General features: G+C 39.7%; 1 protein-coding gene and 1 pseudogene across 6 annotated transcripts in view; one reads left to right on the top strand and one right to left on the bottom strand.

Moving 5' to 3' along the window:
• Mapk10 (mitogen-activated protein kinase 10) overlaps window positions 1-13,683 on the top strand; it is a 294,149-nt gene that overhangs the window by 127,092 nt on the left and 153,374 nt on the right. The window lies entirely within an intron of this gene.
• LOC116067983 lies at window positions 6,010-8,055 on the bottom strand (annotated as a pseudogene).

Raw genomic sequence — 13,683 nt, 5'->3', positions numbered from 1 at the left:
CTGGAGCTTACTTTGTAGACCAGGCTGGCTTCAAACTCAGAAATCCGCCCACCTCTGCCTCCCAAGTGCTAGGATTCTTGAGTTCTTTATATATTTTGTATATTAGCCCTCTGCCGGATGTGATGTTGGTGAAAATCTTTCCCCCTCCTTGGGCAGCTATTTTGTTTCATGAGTGGCAGTATCCTCAGCCTCACAGAAGCCTTTAAGTTTCATGAGGTTCCATTTCTTGACTGATGATCTTAGTGCCTTTGCTATTGGTGCTTTGTTCAGGAAGTTGTCTCCTGTGCCAATGAGCTCAAGGCTATTTTCCTCTTTCTCTTCTGTCAGGTTCAGTGTGTCTGGCTTTATGTTGAGGTCTTTGATCCACTTGTTGATAGTAGGCTTATATGAAACATATGGACCTCAAGGGCAGTGGGACATGTAGACAAGAACAGCCTGCCTGCTCTTTGACCCATTAGAGATTGACCTGCAGCCTCCCTCCATTCCAGCAAGAGCAGACTTCCTTTGCTTTCCTTCTTTCCTTCTTTCCTTTTTTCCTTCCTTCTTTCCTTCCTCCCTCCCTTCCTTCCTCCCTTCCTTCCTTCCTTCCTTCCTTCCTTTCTTCCTTCCTTTCTTCCTTCTTTCCTTTCCTTGTTTCTTTCCTTGTAGTAATATGTCCCAGAGAATCTGTATATTTTTCTATGAGTCTGCTTTTACATAGCTGATAAAAATTGTTCAAGGGCAGTAATAAAGTCTGTATCATAAATATCTGCAATAAAATTATAGGACACGCCATAGAGTTTATGCTAATAACATGGGAGATTCATTGCACCATTAAAACTCTCTCCTAAAAGTTTGACATTGTTGGCATTGATCTTGGTTAGAAACTCTGAAGCATATCAATTTATGAATGAGACGTCCTAATGCACATAGGACTATGCCATTCATTCAGCATCCCTTTTCTAGACATCCCAGGTCTATATTTTCAGATCACTTTCCCTGAATTGATGAACCACTATTCCTATTCTAGCAGATACAAAGTCATCAATAAAGCAGAAAGGGTGCTAAACAAGTATTTAAAATTGCAGGGACTTTATACTTGGCAATAAAACTGGGTTATAAAAATGTTTACTATGTGCTATTATATGATATCTGGGGATTAAAAGTACCAAGGTAGTAACATTTTTCTGGAACTTAAACTGCATAAAAATAAAGGTGACTAAATCAAGAGCGGCTTTAAAGAAATACTTTTAAAAGCTATTTAAACCATAAGGAAATAAGTGACCTGAATATGCCCAGCTCCCTTATCTTCAAGGTAATGAGGTACTGTCAGGTTAATTCTGATATGTTAGGTATGGGTCAAGATTGAACTAATTTATGGACATCGTCTCTCACATGTGAGCAGAATACTCATAAAGTTCATTTCATAGGTTCATAGATATAGTCTGCTTTCTCAGAGAAACAATGGAGGCCGACTGTGGCTTATGAAGAACTGCCCAGACACTTCACATTCTTTTGAACATTCCGGCCCTACCCCTTGTTGTATACTAATCTCTCTAAATTGTATAATTTAAAGTCACACGGCAATTCACACTTTGTTCAGTTCTCATGTATAATCTTCTATATAAAAAAGGAATTAAGAAACCTAATATTCACTGAGATATGCTTTGTAATCAACCAAACAGATTTTGACTTTTGTGCAATAACATGATCATGAAACCTGGAATGTGTCCTTTTCTGAAACAGTAATGGGTTATTTTGCATTCTGGTAACTAACAAATATTCTATAAATATCTCACCTTAGCTTTAATTTGCAAATGACATTACAGCTGTGGGGTCTCACTTTTCCAAATACCCATTCCATTCTTCCCCTTACAGAACATGTACTTAATATTATGTCCTGGATTAAAAGCTAATTCTCTCTGCATTTTCGGCAGACTATTGGATGCTAATTTCTTTCACAAGGAGAGCACATTACCTTCAGGTATAAAGTATTTTCTATTAGGTAGAGATGTGTATTTGAGAAGAGAGTCCTGAGTCCCGTAGGATAGCAAAGTCTCCCTCTGTGACAGAAGTGGTTCTCATAAGTGAAATGACCCCACTGCACGCATCACTGACAGTTGATATTTTCATAGTGGTTACTTTTTAATTTCACTATAACCAGATTTTAGTTCATTGAAAATATTTTCATGCCATATCATACATACTTGAGAAAGCGAGTGGCAGAATATCTCAGTGGCATGTGTTCATGAGATTGGGGGGGGGCTGGGGTTTGAAGAAATTGAACTCTATGGATCGTATCAGGTGACTTCTCCTCCTCCTTCTAAGGACTCAGTTGGATTCTGTATTTCAAAGTTATCCCAAATTTACTGACATGCTGGTGGCAAACCTTTAACTGGAGTCTAATGGGACTTGAGATTTCTACTGCAGGAATATTTGCTTAACTCTTTCTGAGTCTTTTGAAGCTCTCATAGGACTATGAGTGAGTGTTGCTATCTTTTGAAGTATGCATAGTGTTGTTGCTTTGTAAGGTAAGTGTGGTGTAATTAGCATAGTTACTTAGTAAGTTAGACTGGTATAGCTTGAAGTCCAACTTTGTCTACTTTGTAGGTTCTTTTATCTTCCTCCTGTCTCAACCCCTCTTCTTCCACCCTTTCAACCCTCTAGTGCTAGATAGAAGAGAAGAAGGATCGAGGTGGAAAGATGATGCTATCAGTAGACGACTTCCTGCTGATTGGGGCAAGTTTAATCTTTGCTGTCAGGATATCTAATATTTTCTTCTTATTTCTCCTTTGTGCATGACTACTTAACAAACTGCAATCAACGGCAACCAACTAACGACCCACCAACATCCAACAGCAACCCTGCCTCTCCGGGCCCTAGTATTTATACACCTGAAAAGCCCCCAGAATCCCAAACGTCACACAATTGCAGAAACTATCTGCCAGTGGCAAAACGACCCCTCTGCTACTTACAGCACGAGGCCACTCCTGCTCAGTAACTGTGCACAATCTGAAGCAGCCCATATCCCACAGCAGGGATTAAAATGAAAACATATTCTCATAAAATGTCTGTTTTGCAAAGAAATTGAAATTCTCACTACAAGAGTCACTAAAGATTAGTGTGATAGAGTCATTCATCACTCCTCACAAAAATCCTGAAACTAAAGCACAAAGCTTGGTTGGCTGACTTGCACATGAAACTATATAAAAACTGATTCAGGGCCTACAACTCCAAACATTATTAATCAATTCATAAACCCCTTGTTTTATATCAGCCCAGGATAAACAATAAACAATAAGAGATAGCTTCTAGAGTCAAATGCCCTCAAACATTATTTAAACTATCAAGTTTACATAGTTCATCTACCTTGCCATCACTCATTCCTTTCCAGAAAAATGCCAAAAAGAGTCATATTTTCCCCTTCAATTCATGAATGACCCTGTTCCTCCTCTCATAGCCAGGTATAGCATGCTGCTCCTCCTCTCATAGCCAGGTATAGCATGCTGCTCCTCCTCTCATAGCCAGGTATAGCATGCTGCTCCTCCTCTCATAGCCAGGTATAGCATGCTGTGTCCTGTTGCTTGGATCTGTAAGAACCCAATTCTTCCTGACAGTTATTCTCAAGTCCACATGTTCCAAAGTACCTGACCAAACCGAGTCCCAGGTCCCTGTGCCTCTGAAGAACAGATGCCATCACTAATGTTGGGTTAAGACAAACGTAAAAGGAAGACAAGCACGGGTGGGCTGGAAAGCAGAAGTCAGAAGCTCTGGATGGTCCTTTGTACACTTCCTATCAGTAGTCAGCTGTGCTCTGCTCTGTCCACTCTGAAATATCTGAAGTTTCTTGTTTGGGCCATGCATAATAGCCACAGTGAGTCTAATAAATTTTAGGACATACCTTACCTTATAATAGATATGGCTGACAGAACATATTCCTAGAGACCTGAGAATAATAACATCTACATGCCTTTCCTCCTAAGCCATTTTTATATTCTGAAAAGCATCTATTTCTACTTTCATCTCTCCCAGGAGGAGAAATAATGGGAGCAGTGTGAGAAAGCCCCTTCCAAATTCTGGTTTGTCATGGCTCTCCAGTACCAGGATTGACAAGACTAATTACAGCATTTACAAGACAGTAGGAGTAGGGTTGGACTTAAAACTGTATTTTTAAAAACACAAAAAACCAATACCTCAAATCCAATGAGAATATTCCATCAAGTGCAGCTAGGTAAACTGGATTTGAGCGCCTTGGGAAACACACATTTCTCACATGTGGGGCCTATAATCATTTGAAATGGCATTGTTAAACACTCAGGGACAGCCTGACAAATCTTTAGGAATCCATTCTCTCTGAGGAAATGACTTTCAGGACCATGTCCCATACAACACAGTCATCAAATATCCTTTCATAGTACACAGAATTATGAAATTAAATTTCACTCGCACCTGTGATTTCTTATTTTCTAGAACTCTATATGAAATACTCTAGGATAAATTAAGAGGCTGACTCCCAACTGGAACCTCACATTACTGAGTAACTCACTCAGAAGTTGGTTGAATAACATACAATTCAAAGTATTCAATTAAAAATCCCAACTGGGAGAATATAGTCAAGATATGTTATTAATTAGCATACTAGCTTGTCTCCTAAGATCTTCATGGAGTCTTAAAGATCTGGCATAATGTTGTGAAATTGACCAAGGACATATTAAAACATAAAATGTATTCTTACTTGTTGAATTCTATTGATACTTTGACACATGTATACATTGTACAATGTGTGATGCAGCTTAAGCACATCTGTCTCCTCAAAAGCTTATCATTTCTTTGTGGTAGAAGCATCCAGATGTTCTCTCCCTTTTGCCTATCATTGATAATATGCTATATTAGTTTTCTTTTGTCTCCTATATGCCTGTTGTGTTTGGTGCCATTTTAGAATGTTGAAATCCTCTAGGGTTCTGAGATACAGTTCCACATAGAATGACTGGCTTTCTGTAGAGAATAAGCAGGGGATAGTTAGGGACCCGAGTTATAGTTTAAGCACCATCTTCCAGTTTTCATGAGACCATTTTACAGGGCTTGCTTGTATTCTGTTCCTATACAATCATGCTTGGTTGGCTCTGTTCAATGAATATCAAGTGTGTAGCTCATACTGAAAAGTCAAGAATACCACACTAGGCATTCTATGGGGGTTGTAATGGAAAAATACTTCCAACTTAAAGTGAAATCCTAGTTGGGTACAATTGGTATGTGTTTGCAATCCTAGCACTTGGGAAGTAGAGGTAGGGAGATTAGCAGTTTAGAGGCATTCTCGGTTATATGGGGAGATTGAGGTCATCAACAACAAAAATAAACTCTATATTTAATTATTGTGATGTAAAACTCCCTTATTACATGCTTATGCAAGCAAAATGTTTCTTTCTAGGTCCCAGAGAAATCTATTAGACATCCCTCCTTATCCCTACTTTTTCTGAACATATGTACACGTGTGTAAAAGTGACTTTATATATTTCTACATCCACTGTTATGTTTATGAAAGAGAATTCAGTCATGTAAATTTTACACAAAACACACAGAAGAGAAATTCAGCAATGGCCCTTGAGATAGGCACCTGCCGCGGGCTGGCCGATCTGGGCCTCACTCAACCCGCAGGAGAAACGGGGGTCCTAGTCAGGTCGACAAGATATAGGCAAAGAGATGACAAACAGAACCGACACAAGGGTGTGTTAGATCTGAATGTATTTCTTTTTTTTTTTTTTTTGACTTACACATTTTATTTCATATCTTATATTGGAAACACAGAACAGTAAACACAATCCATCACTTGTCAATTTGACACATACTTTTAACCTTTGTGTATACATGAAAACAATAACCAGGTAATAATATTTCCTAACATAATACAGTTATCCTTCATACAACTTCAAATACCTAAGTTTAACTGGGTGTACTCTTGCCCTAGTGTCACAGTCACTATTCCTTTAATACCATTTAATGTCCCAGATCTTAGTACTTAAGTTCATTCAACTTCCTAATGAAACTTTTTTCTATGAAAATTAACTTTAAAATTTTCCTTTCTAAGATTATTATACTTGATCAAAAAATCAGTACCTATGTTTTCTACATTCCTACTAGGATAGCCCACTTAATGCATATAAAAATCTAAAGTCTAGAAATCCACATTAATCTAAACAAAAACATGGTCAGGCCTATAATAGGAATACTTAAGGCTGGGGTACCAACTTCCCTTTTGGATAGAATTTCCATTGCTAAGAATGGACAAAGGCAGCTGTTTCCAAGGCAAATATTTAGTTTGGCCGGGCTTACAATTCCAAATTTTTAGTTCATTACCATCCTAGCAGAAAGAATGGCAGTATTTAGGCAGGCATAATTCTGAAGAAGGTGCTGAGAGATCGGCATCCTTATGAGAAGACACCCAGGAATAGACTGTCTTCCAGGCAAGTAGTATTAGGGACTGATTTGTATAAGCCAGAACTCCAAAGAACACTACCATAGTAATTTACTACCTTGAAAACTGTAACATCTACACCACAAGGCATGTCTCCTAATACTCCCACATTCAAATTACCAGTTTATTTTTACTATGAATTCTTTCATGCATTTAAGTATGATTACAACATGTAAAGGCATTACCACCTTGATTCTATTCATGAGGTTTCTTTCCAGTATGTTATGGAGACTAGTGGGACAGGCAAAGGTGTTAGCACCTTGACTATATTCATAGTTTCTTTCCAATATGGTTGCCTTTATGATTTTGGAGAAAAAAAATCCTTTTGTGAAAGGCTGTTTCCACCTTGATTACATTCATAAGATATCTTTCTAGTATGTGCACTTTTACATTCTTTGGAGACATCTCCCTCATGAATAGGCTTTACCTCTTTGATTACATTCTTAAGGTTTCTCTCTAGTATGAACTCTTTTATGATATTGGAGACCACTCTGACGTGAAAAAGCTTTACCACATTGATTACATCCATAAGGCTTCTCTCCAGTATGTATTCTTTTATGATATTGGAGATGACTCTGTTGTGAAAAGGCTTTACCACATTGATTACATTCATAAGGCTTCTCTCCAGTATGTGTTCTTTTATGATATTGGAGACTATTCTGACATTTAAAGGCTTTACCACATTCATTACATTCATAAGGCCTCTCTCCAGTATGTGTTCTTTTATGATCTTGGAGATTACTCGATTGTGAAAAGGCTTTACCACATTGATTGCATTCAAAAGGCTTCTCTCCACTATGTCTTCTTTTATGACTTTGGAGAACACTCTTACGTGAAAAGGATTTCCCACATTGATTACATTCATAAGGCTTCTCTCCAGTATGTGTTCTTTTATGATATTGGAGATTACTCTGCCATGAAAAGGCTTTCCCACATTGATTACATTCATAAGGCTTCTCTCCAGTATGTGTTCTTTTATGATATTGGGGACTACTCTGGCCTGCAAAGCCTTTACCACATTGATTACACTTATAAGGCTTCTATCCAGTATGGCTTCTTTTATGATATTGGAGACCACTCTGATGTGAAAAGGATTTACCACATTGATTATATTCACATGGCTTCTCTCCTTTATGTGACCTTTTATGATTGTGGAGACTACTCTGACATGAAAAGGCTTTACCAAATTGATTACATTCATAAGAATTCTTTCCAGTATGTATCTTTGGAGATGACTGGATATTACAAAGGCTTTGCCACATAGCTTATTTTCATATGGTATCTCGCCACTATGACTTCTTACATGCCTTTCATGACTTCTCAATCTTTGACATTGTTCTTCAATGTGATGATCTTCCCAATTGTATCCTATAACAGTGAGGTTCTAGTAAGTTTCCAACATCACATCTTTGTAGAGGTTTTTCTGGGAAGGATCGAGCAAATTCCACTCTTCCCTAGTGAAGCTCACATGCACATCATCAAAAGTCACTGCATCAGATTCCATGGCAAAAATCAGCGTTGCTCAGGTACGGGTATGAACTCCAGCAGGGCAGTATGCTCTCACGTTGGAGAGGAAATGAGAAGCTGGGGTGAAAAGGGTCAGACTGTGCAGAGACCGGAAACGCCACTCTGAATGTATTTCTTAGAAATGGCATCAGACTTTTACATTCATTGTAAAAGAGAGATGGTAAATCTGGCAGCTCAATAGTTGAGGTACATCTGAGGCTATCTGAAACATACTGGGTCTAAAGCAGCAGCTATCTCCTCTGAACTGGTGCTGCATCCCCCAGGCCCCAAGCGCTCTGGGCCTGGGGGACTGCAGATTGCATGAATCTGAGTCTTAGCCCATCTAAGTTCTAGTGCTAGTCCTGCATGCGAGTTCAAGTCCGTCTTCTTCTCCCAGTCCTTATACAAAGTGAAAAGCAGGCTTAAGTAGCATACAGCAAGCAGGGCAAATTACAAGAGTCACGTAGGCAGGTGGGGGTTACAACAGGGGACGCAAGACTGAAGTCACGTAGGCAAGTGAACCCCACACCAAGGTCAGCAGGGTCTGGTAGCTAGGTGTGAAGCAGGAGGAAGAGGAGTGGAGCCCTCTCTGTTGAGGTATTTTGATATTCCTATGCTAATTCTCTGGTTCTTGCTGGAGGCAAGGAGTGGGAGATTCCGACCTGACCTAACACTTCTAGCTAAGGTCCTTGAGTGGAAGCCCTTGATTACTCTCTAGTACGTAAAACATTTCTAACTATTGTAAACTATCTATTGCCCTAAGGAATGTACTCGACCTCTGTTGCTAGCTTTAGCGAGGCAGATACTTTGAGAGAAATTACAAGCTATGGACAGCTTGGTATTAAACTAGGATAGTTGGAAACATTGTGTTGGCCAGAAAACAGTGCCCAATTTTAGCCATTTACGAATCATTACTTGGGGTACCTTTATGCCTAAATATGAGGCCGTGTTGACGATTGGAAAGGCTAATCTGGAACACGTCTGAGTTAGGGGGTACCAGCGACTGTCTGAAATCCAGGAGGCACAGAACTCCTTTTAGAATCTTATTGCCTCTTATCCTTTATCAGGATTTTATCCCCGATATTTTGGATGTGACTGGAGTAGACGAGTGTGCATAGCAGTAACCAAGAATAGACTACATTCTCTAACTCTCCCTCTCGTTTTTTATTTAAATAAGTCTAATTGTATTTTTGTCCTTGTTGACTTTAAACACACTAGATAAGGACCGTGTATCATATTCAAGGTGTGTACATATTTTCCTAATAGCTATTATGTTCAAATTTAAAATTTTTATACATGATATACCCACTCTCTCCTGCTTACTGATGAAATGCACTGTGTATGTGGCTCTCAAGGCTTCCGCCATGTTCTGTTTGCCATCAGTACTCTTAAGACTCAAAATAAATCGCAATGTTCTCAGCTATGAGACACACAGTGAATAGACACGAGTGCATTAGCAAGAGGAAGATTCAGGGCTGGAAAGCCAAAGGAAGCCAGAGGTGGCTGTGAAGGGGCTCTCCCAGGAAACCCTTACAGGACTCGCCTAATTTCTCCAAAGAAGCATGACAAAGCGTCCATCTGGAAAGCTCTTTAGAGACTCAGATCCAAGGCATTCCTTTCAGGATCATCACTCAAGACTCTGTGCCTTGTATGTTCCCAAAACCTGAGCATTAAAAGGAGAGAAGGCATCCAGCATACACCCATTGCTCTGGCACGAACTTTTGTGTTCTTACTAGTGTTAGAAACACAGGGAACACTGTGAACCCAACTTTATAAACACTAGCCAAGGGTCCTGCCTTGAAGTCCTTTCAAGGAGAGTTTTGCCAAGACTGCTGCTAGTTCTCCCCCACACAGGAAGCACATATGTCAGATGACTTTTCTATGAGGGATGCCCTAGCAGAGTGCACTGCAGGAATGGAATTGTACAGAGGACCCAGGCTAAGCTCCTGGCACGCACATAGGGTAGCTCACAGCCACCTGTACACCCTCTGGCTTCTGTATTCACCTATACACATGCGGTACATGTAAAGTCATGCAGGCACATGTATACACATAAATAAAGTAACTGTTACAAAGTTAAGTTTGTTTTAAACTGACACATTACTGCATAAAATTTTTATTTGTTTGCTGAGTTCTACAGGCTCTTTGATACTTGTGTACATTGTATAATGCTTAACTCTGTGTAGTTAAGTCTTTGAAAGGTCAAATGCAACACTTGGCCAGTGAGCTCATTCCCAGGAGTCCTCACAGGAACATTCTTTTCAATTCTGTACCGAGCTGGCCCAGCATTGGCTGGGCAGTGGGTTGTGTTGGATGGTTCCTTTCTTCTGAGAGTGACCTGCTAGGATGGAGGGTGGACACCTCACAGAATTCTAAGATGGTGGTACCCTGTAGAATATACATTAAAACATGTGGGGGTTCTCCACTTCATTTTCTTTGAATAAAAATCTCTGCAGGGCTACCTCTATCAGGTGATGTTCAGTGGCACTGGTCTTATGCTACCAGACTGGAGGCTGGGAAGAATGTGATCCATCCTCCGCTCCAGTAGGGGGCAGCATACTGGAGAAGGTTGCTTCACACCCACTTGTTTTTTCACAAAGGTAGATTTTTTTCCCCCGTATTTTTCTGGTCTTCAAAGGCTACAGGAGCAAGCTGTACTTCATCATGAAGTCACATGTGCAGGGACAGAGTCACATAATTTCCTTCCAACACCCTTACCATGTCTTTTTAATATTTTGCTTCAGCATATTAAACCTTTTAAACGTTGTTTTGCTCTCTATGAGTAATCTTTGATGGAAAATGCGTTGTTTCTCCTTGAAGTAACACATTTAAAAATATAGAAATAATGTTTAAAAAGAGTAAAAGTATAAAAGATTGGGCAGAAATAATGAGATAAACAGAATAGCAGGGTTGCCTTTATCTAAATGCTAAAATGCTCCAAAGAAATGTCATAGAAATTATATTCAGGTTGATGCCATTATGAGAATTTTGAAATATCTTTGTGTTTACTGTTTAACAACACAGAAGTTGGGGGAGAGAAGTTGGCCCAAAAGGTAAGGCCATGTGCATTGCAAACTTGAGGACCTGGACAAGGGAGCCAAAGTTCAAGTCCCTAGAAGCCGTGTAAAAAGCCAGCACACACGGTTGGGACCCAGCACGATGGGGAGCAAGCCAAGGGGGACTGCTGTGGCTTGCCGACTAACCTTGCTCTACGTTCAGTGAAGGAGCCTGTCTCAGGGGAGTAAGGTGTGAGCAGTGAAATGGGGATCAAATTGGACAGGCAGCACAGAGTTCTCTTCTGGCCTCTCCATAGGAGCATGTGTGCTGCTACCGCCTGTACACATACATGCACATACATCACACACATGCACATACATAAACACACACACACACACACAGATGTGACAGAGAGCTGTGTGTGTGTGTGTGTGAGAGAGAGAGAGAGAGAGAGAGAGAGAGAGAGAGAGAGAGAGAGAACACAAAACAGAGATGACAGAGCGAGAGGAGGCAGACGGACAGGCACAGGCAGGGGTAAGTTAGAGGGGTTAGAGAGAAAGAATCTTGTACTTTTTAAAACTTTCGAGTTGCTTTCTTGTTCATATGTATGTGGGCATATGTGTGTATGCATGAATACATGCATGTTCAAATGAACTAGGGTTCCAGGGTGAGTGCATGTGGAGACTCGAGGCCGACGTCGGGTCTCCCTTGACTGGTCTTTCTCGCTGAGGCTGTCTCTCCTATGAAATCAGAGCTTGCTGACACAGCCAGTCTAGGTAACAAGCTTGCTCTGCGGATCACGTTTGTTTCTTGGCAGGGAAACTTGAGGCAGTCCACTACCATCACCTGAACTTTACATGGGTGCTGGCGATCTGAACTCAGGTCCTCAGAGAAAGCACTTCAACCACTGAGCCACCTTCCCAGCTTCTGAGCTCTCTTTCTAATTTGAAACACATGGGTAATGTACATATACACACTCCCTGCCAAGTGCTAGTGGTTAAATTATATAGTCACCATGCAGAGGGAAACAAATACTACTGTGTTCAAACATTAAATATACTTGCTAGGGCTCGGAATTGCTGCCCCTCACACTCTGGCTCTTTGTCTCCTGCTGCTTCCTAATGAATAACACATAAAGATTTAGTACTGCTAACCCGATTCCTGGTCCTGACATTATTTGGAAATTGCATTACTCTTGTAATGGTCTTACATTTTCAACACTGCTAATTATTAAATTCACTAAATGCATGTGCACTTTAGCATATCACAACCTTTTAAAATATATGGTGGATGAAACATTTGGTGTAAGTAACTCTTATAGGCAATGGCTAAGCACAGACCAGCTTTTCAATGCCTTATTTGAACTTATTCTTTGGTCTGACATTTCAGCTAATCATGAAACGTCACTGATGAAGGTAAACCAAACTGAGATTATATAGCATGCATTTTATTTTGTCTTGGGCCAGATTAAAGTGCCATTTATTTGTTTACAAACTTTTAATATGAGCAGGTTCTTTTTTTGGCATTCACATGAAGCATATTTTAAAAGTTTTATTTTAAATGCATCCTTGTATACCATGGCTTAGATGAATTTGGATAATATTTCCAAGCCTGAGCATCATAAAAGTATAAGTGGTTTTATGAAGTAGAGTGATGTAATATATTGTAATTTATATGCCTGTAGTTGGAAAGGAAATAAGAAATGGTTAATTTATTACTTAAAGTAGATGACTTTGGATAAATCACTGTTCCTTGTCTTTATCTAGAGAACATGGTATCTAGCATGTTTTGGTATATGCAGGGACTACAATCATATCCTCATAAGAATGCAGATAGTCTAAGTTAGGGCTCTAAAGATTTAATTAAAAGAAAACTATAGTTCCCTATCAACTCATATTCCCATTAAATAAATGATTTTTTTAATGGTAAGGGCTACATATTTTAATTTGCCTAAATTTTTTAATTACTTTGAAATGATTATAGTGAACATTCACATGTTCCCTAAATTAACAATCATTATTATAAGAAATACTCTCTTAAATGTAGTCATTGCAAAACAAACAAACAACCCAACCCAATCCAACCCAAACCAAAACAGAAAAATCCAAAAGGGATAAGTAGATAAATTAAGAAAACATTGACTTCAGGAGAAGTTATGACTTATTTTGTTTGAACCATTGGATTGAGATATTATGTTTAGTGGACAATATCTTTCTTCCCCTATTCACTCTATGCTGCGTGGCTAGCAATTAAAAAGAAAAAAAAAGCCTTATAAGCTGTAGGTGGAGTCACTGTCTGCATTTGTGAGTCCTTTGTGGTGATGCGCTTTTGTTTAGAGTGTAAAGAAGAGCATTTGTGCACTTGTGCATGTGTATGTACCTGTGCATGTGCATGGGTGTGTGCATACAATATTTGGTCATGATAGCATCAAAAGGGGCTGCCAGCAATATACCCCAAAGTCAGAAGACTGAGCGACAGTGAAGAAGCAGTGGGTTTGCATGTGTGCTCCTCAAGCACAGAAGTTAGAGAAGCTTGGGGTGGGGGAGCTGAGAACTGTGCACTGGGCAGCAGTGGCTTTGTGCAGAGATGATCCTTCCTGCAAGAAGCACTGTCTTGAAGCTGCTTCACCTTCTAGCCTCTTTTCCACTTATCATTTGCACAGAGTTTAGAGTTAATTATTTTTACAAATCATTTCCCTGTTGCCCTCTTCATTCCGATTCAGTTGCTAA

The sequence above is a fragment of the Mastomys coucha genome, unplaced genomic scaffold (assembly GCF_008632895.1).
Source record: "Mastomys coucha isolate ucsf_1 unplaced genomic scaffold, UCSF_Mcou_1 pScaffold22, whole genome shotgun sequence".
NCBI lineage: Eukaryota > Metazoa > Chordata > Mammalia > Rodentia > Muridae > Mastomys > Mastomys coucha.
The sequence above is the reverse complement of the archived record's forward strand: the minus strand, read 5'-3'. Positions and strand labels throughout refer to the sequence as shown.